Below are 5980 nucleotides of genomic sequence, written 5' to 3'. Positions count from 1 at the left end.
CTAATGTAGAGAGTCTGTGCAAGCCTTTGTGTTGTGCTTGCTCTAGCTCAGTGCTCTCAGGGGTGCCTTGGCACTTCCAGAAAGACCCTGAGCATCCTTGGACTGAGGTGGTTTGTTTTTTTTTTTGTTCAGTACATGGCTTTTGATGTTCCCACTTTAATGAGTCTGAGCTGCTCCAGTTCAGCACAGAGCAAGCTCTACCACCTTCAGTTCTTTGCATGAAATGTCATTAAAGCTCTTGCACAGGTCACAGAGCAAGGCACAATAGAAGATTTTGCCACTAATTATTTCAAAACTAAAAGTGAACATGTGCTCTCACACACATACATATCCAGATATACATTCATGTAAATAATTTATTTATCATACCTATTTATAATACATGAATCTTTTATATTTTATGGTGATCCCATTGCTGTTTGCAGATTTACATCTCTTATTAAATTCCCCATGCAACAAAAACACCAGACTATGGAAATCTATAGCCCTTACAAACTGACTCAAGTCTTGTACTCCAAGTGGTCTCACTGTCTGCAATATTCTTTTCTAAATTGTGCCATTACATCCCACAAATTGACTTGTAATGAAAGGTAATATCTTTTTATTCTCTTACAGCTTTGTGGGAGAAAGGAAGAAAGAATCTGTCCCATAAAGGACAGCACAACAGTTTCAGAGCTGAACTCTCTACCACATACATCTGTGTCTGCTGCTCTGCAGATACAGACACAGCCAATCTCAAGTCAGCCCTGTGAGAAGATGGGGATGTTTACTATGTTGAAGAGATCAGCAGTAGATTTAGTGGAGAAAGTGAAGCCTTTGGGCAGATGAAAAACATTTCTAAAAAGTCTCGTTTCCAGGCAGAAAATTTGACTAGTGATGCAGAGAGCACAGCACAAGCTAAAAATTGTTTGTGTGTGAAGACAATGCCTCATTGTCAAACCCAATGATGGGAAATAGGAACATTACGGGTTTTTTTTTGAGAAATGGTTTCAATATTTAACCTGTTTTTTTTCTGCCCATAGGACAAAAATAAATAAATCTGTTCCGTCACCAGGAGAGAGCACATTGACTCCCACTGCTTGCATGGCCCTGCAGGTTGGTGTGCAGGGGAGGGAGGTGAGCAGCTTCCTCTGCCCTCCTACTAGTTTCTGCCATCTTTGTTGGCTCTGCTAGCTCCTTCACTTTGAGCTCATCTCCCCAAACCTTTCTGAAGTCCTCTGTGACAGCCCTCCTTGTGCTCCTCTCTCCAAAGACCCTGCAGCTCTGTCTGTCCCCCATCACGGCAAAGCTGGGCCCTCATGTCTCAGGTGCTGACTCACGTAGCTGGAAATACCCACACTGCACAACCCCAAGAAAAAAAGCAACTGTTTTCTTCCTTAAGTAGTTCTTAAGAGTGAAAGGTAAGAGTTCACTGAGGAAATACAAGTTATTTTAAACAGCCTGCCACTTGTGTGGTGAGGATGGCTTACCAGCCTTAGCGGTCTACCTTGCAGGTTCTCTTTTATGGTCTGCAGTGGAGGTGCTGAGGCATCCTCAGAAAGCCACAGGCATAAACCACATAAAGAGATTAAAGACGTGATGGGGAGAGGCAGGAGGAAGTGCTCCTAATTCATTTTTTCTTGTGCATGTTCTTCTGAAGGTACAGCCAGCAGGATCCCCTACATAGGTTCCATGAGTTCCTAGAAGGACCTTTAGAAGTCTCCGAGGAAGCAGTTCCTGCAGGAGAAATTCCTTGCCACGAGTCCAAGCAAGAAGCCTGCAAAAGAGGAAAGCCAGTAAAGGTCTTTTCTATACATCCTTCCCACTGAAGAGAGAGCTAACACAAGCTGCTTCTTGCTTTAGCATCCTCAATGCCAGCATTTACGTCAGCCGAGTCTTCACAGCTGACAACTGACGTCACTGGAGAGTCTGCAACATTTCTACTAGGAAAGTCTCAGAAAAGAGAAGATCTCTTTTCCCAAACAAACCAGATTCTTCTCCCTCCCTAGTATATGCTATGAATGTGTTGGCCCCTCTCAGCAGCCGTGCCTAATTGCAAGGTCACACCTCTCTTTAATGAGTTTCCTAAAAGTTTCTTACAAGTTTCCTTAGCGACACAGGTAGGGCTTCGTTGATCTCCAGCCAGGGCTGTCATTAGAGGAGGATGGGGTTCCAATTTCTCATTAATGAAAATTATAATTATGTAGAGATAAAGGAGAAAGAGATGGTTCCATGTTACTTTAAACAAAGAAGAGTCAAGGCCTTATCTTAACTATGCATTGGCACTGCAATGCGAAATGGTCATGCAAAATTAATTTTTAATGTGTTCAATTTATATTAAAAATTTCTGCAAGTGTGTGAATTTTTTTTCTAAGGCTGGAGTGCTACTTCATTTACAATATTCCCTGAAGGTGTTTTTTTTTTTTTTTAAAGAGACTCTTAAACTGAAGCCATTTTAAGGGTTTTATGAGACATTATGTGAGCTTTCATATGCAAGTTAGTCGTTAAGTACCAGATATTATATTCTGTAATATGCTTAAGTGATATTAGAGGCTGTATATAGCCTGCAGTAATGGCTATTGCTGCTTTTTTAATTTATCAAGAAAATGTTGCTTAAATAAGGAGCAAATCAGTGCTTGGGTGTAGAAAATATAAATGGAAAGGAAGTAACAATGTTGTTGTGACATACCTTGCACTCTCAGATTTACCAAGGAGCAAAACCAGGGTCTGCTTTCTCCTTCTATTGAAACACATGGCAAGTCCCATCTATGCAGTGCTGGAGATATCTGAAAAAGAGAAATTTCACTGAATAGTACTAAACAGTATGGCCACTGCTCCTCAACACTTCATGAGAATTAATATTATGCCTCTGGTAACCGGATTATTTTGTACAATTCCTGCCATTCAAACAAAGTAGCATCTCATACTTGGTCTTAAACGAGTGAAGTCTTTGAATGTTCAGCCTACAAAGGGAAATGTTTATGCTGAGCTGGATTCACTGGTCAAAGTATAAAAGCTCGGATGAAAGAACCCAAAAAACAACCCTCACATGGTGAACAAACTTGGTATTTTTTCTCCCCTCCTCCCCATTGAAGAGTCAGAGGAACAAAAAAAAAAAACCAAACAAAACTTCAATCTGACAAGCTTGTAGAAATATAAAAGTCATTCAACTTTCCTTTCAAATGTGCCTCTTGCTCCATGTTCTGACACAGAAACAAAGTGTTTCTGTAGTTCTGCAGGGAAGTGGGACACAGGCACATTTTACAGTGGCAGCCCTGAGCAATGACACCTTATTCTGCCCCAACCACAGAAGAGCTCCTGCTGGTTGCCATGTTCCCCTCTAAGCCCGGACCACTCTTCTGTGCCCAGCTGCAAACTCCCTCTTTCATGCAGAGTTATGATTGAAGAAATGTATTTCAAATGAAAAATAATCTTTTCCATTTTCTTTCCCTCTACCCAGCTGCTGATTCCCCACCCTGAATCCTGTTCTGGAGCTGTGATTAATACTTTTTTTAATTTATTTTTTTCTTTTCAAAATCACATCATCCTTCTCTTGCTGTCCCTGCCTCTCCTCTCCCTCCTCCTCTTCTCAGTCTTCCTCACAGTTGTGGATCCTCCCTTCTTCCTCCAGTCACCATCACTGTTGTCCCTGCTCTCCTCCCTCCCCCAGCTTGCTGAAACATTTCAGGGAAAAGCAATCCAGCTTCATCCAGGCTTTATGGCACTGCCTCTCCTCTTGCCTGCACTTACCCTCACTGCCTGCCTCTGGGAGGAACAAGACCCTCAGCACACTGGAACCCTCCTTCCTAACGAACCACCTTGCAAACGAGCACCAAGTTAGGCACCAAATCATCAATATGGACCTCAGCAAGCCCCAGCAGAGGGATTTGAGGACCCTCCATTGAAGAGCAATTTTGCAGGGAACACATGGGCTCTCCAACATGATGCAGCAAGAGCCCAGGATAAACATCTCCAGGCTCCCTCCTCCTGGTCTCCACCTGCTCCATGACCTCACGCAGAATGCCTGAAATCTGGGTAATGCAAAAAATCAGTGGTCCAGAGGGACCTTCTTGGCAAGGAGGAGTTAGTCATGGAGCAACAGGTCTGTGCTCCAGGGGAGAGGAGGTCAGGAAAGGGTTAGCCACTTTTTCTTGCAGGATAAAGCTTCCCTTGGCCATTTTTTTTCAGTTTATGACTACTAAGAATTCTCTTAATGGACCAGAAAACTTGGCTTCAGCCTCCCCAGTCTACAGTAGCTATCAGGAGAACTATATATTAGAGCCAGATGACAAAATGTGCCTCCTTTCATCACAAAATTTTCATTGATGGCTCCATAAAGTAGTCTACATGGGAAACACAGCAGGTTTTGGTGTCTACAGCCCATACATGGAGATTTCTTGTGGTTAGAGGAGAAGATGCTGCTGTGAACTGCCCATCACACCTTCGTTGGCTTAGTTTTCTTTTCTCTGCGGATGGTCCTGCAGTGCATTCCCACCTTGCTTGGTTGGGAGAGTCACAGTGCACCAAATCCACATTTGACCTTTTCTGGTGCAAATTCACAGGGAGCTTGGACTGGAAACTAACAGAAGAAAACAAAACAAGCAGATAGAAAACAGCCATAAATGTAATGAATCAATCAGCACCTGGATCACCTCTTGAACCCGTTCTGCACCAGGCTCCCTCTCTGTGGTGACCCCAAGTATTGGTCTTCTCTGCTGCAGACCCCCTTCCAGCTGTTCCCAGGCTCTCATTTCAGGAGCCAGCTTTCATCCAGTTGAAAGCTCTTTCATATGTTCTAAGCCATTTTAGCCTTTTCCCCACGGATCTCTGTGCAAGTCTCTGTATGCTGGTTCCCTGCTAGTGACCATGCAGTCCAAGAGCAGCTCAGCTCTTCTACGGTCACCAGCTTAACGTGGAGCTTGAACTGGCTTAATCCTTGAGAGGCAACACCAAGCAGCTGCTTCTCTTCTCCCTGCCAGCCCCTTTGCACACATTTCAATAAAGCATTTTCACTTTCTTCACCTGATTAAGTCTGTAGGCACGTGCCTTTGTGTCCCTCTTGCCTGTGCTCTCCATGTGTGTGTCTGTAGGTACGTGCTCTCCACGTGTGCCAACGCACCTTCCCCTGACTATACACAAACAGATGTTTACATATAGAATGCATCCTAGAAATTTAAATGGGTACAGGAACATAAATCTGAATAAATCACAGCTAAGCTGCAGCTTAAAATAAACATTCTGGAAAAAAAAAAAAAAAGGAAACAAGCAAATAAACTTTTTTCCAACCCCCCCCTTCCTTTTTGGCAGAATGTTTATTTATTTAACAACAGTGATGCAGTTGCTTACACTTTTTCCAAATGTTTTATCTCTTCTTCCTCCGCACCTGTCCCTGAGTGAATAGAGCCACATCTGTCTCATCTTGGCATAACAAGTACACATCTACATCTGTGAAAGATGATTCCATTTTTTGAAGGAAACACTGTCTACTTTTACACTCCTGCAGTCTGCTAGAAATTATGACACAATGGATTTTGTGTCTTGCAGGAAGGCTGCTCAATAGTGAATAGCCAGTTTGGAAATGATACAACAGAAGTCATGCCCTACTTTAACAAATAGCTAGATATAGTTATAAATGTATGTTTATTCTACACTTTACTGAGAAAGATGGACACACTGATTAAATCTACCTTCAATGTGCTGTTTCTAGCTTAGCAGACACTCACTCACAAAGCTGTGGAAATGGGAACTGGGGAGCTCAGGGATAGTGATAGGATAGAGATGCTTTCCCCATCAGCTGCCAAGTCAGAGCCTCAATGGAGTTGGTAACAACTGAAATAATAGCTGATAGTTGTTTAGTAGTACCTATGAAAAGACAGAATGGGCTCTCTGGACACCAGAAGGTGGGGGTTGGATTGTTTTCTGGAATTCTCGTACTGCAAAATCCTCAGTTTCTCCTTTCCTAACAAAACAGTCACACGTGGTGGGGAAACAGGCCCCAGTC

General features: G+C 43.0%; 1 long non-coding RNA gene across 1 annotated transcript; it reads left to right on the top strand.

The window, feature by feature from the left end:
• The first annotated feature begins 224 nt into the window (after positions 1-224).
• Positions 225-5005, top strand: LOC127386643 (uncharacterized). The gene is made up of 2 exons (XR_007889947.1): positions 225-1095; positions 1640-5005. It is a non-coding gene; the product is annotated as an uncharacterized LOC127386643 (long non-coding RNA).
• The last annotated feature ends 975 nt before the right edge of the window (positions 5006-5980 follow it).

Source organism: Apus apus, chromosome 6 (genome assembly GCF_020740795.1).
Source record: "Apus apus isolate bApuApu2 chromosome 6, bApuApu2.pri.cur, whole genome shotgun sequence".
NCBI lineage: Eukaryota > Metazoa > Chordata > Aves > Apodiformes > Apodidae > Apus > Apus apus.
The sequence above is the reverse complement of the archived record's forward strand: the minus strand, read 5'-3'. Positions and strand labels throughout refer to the sequence as shown.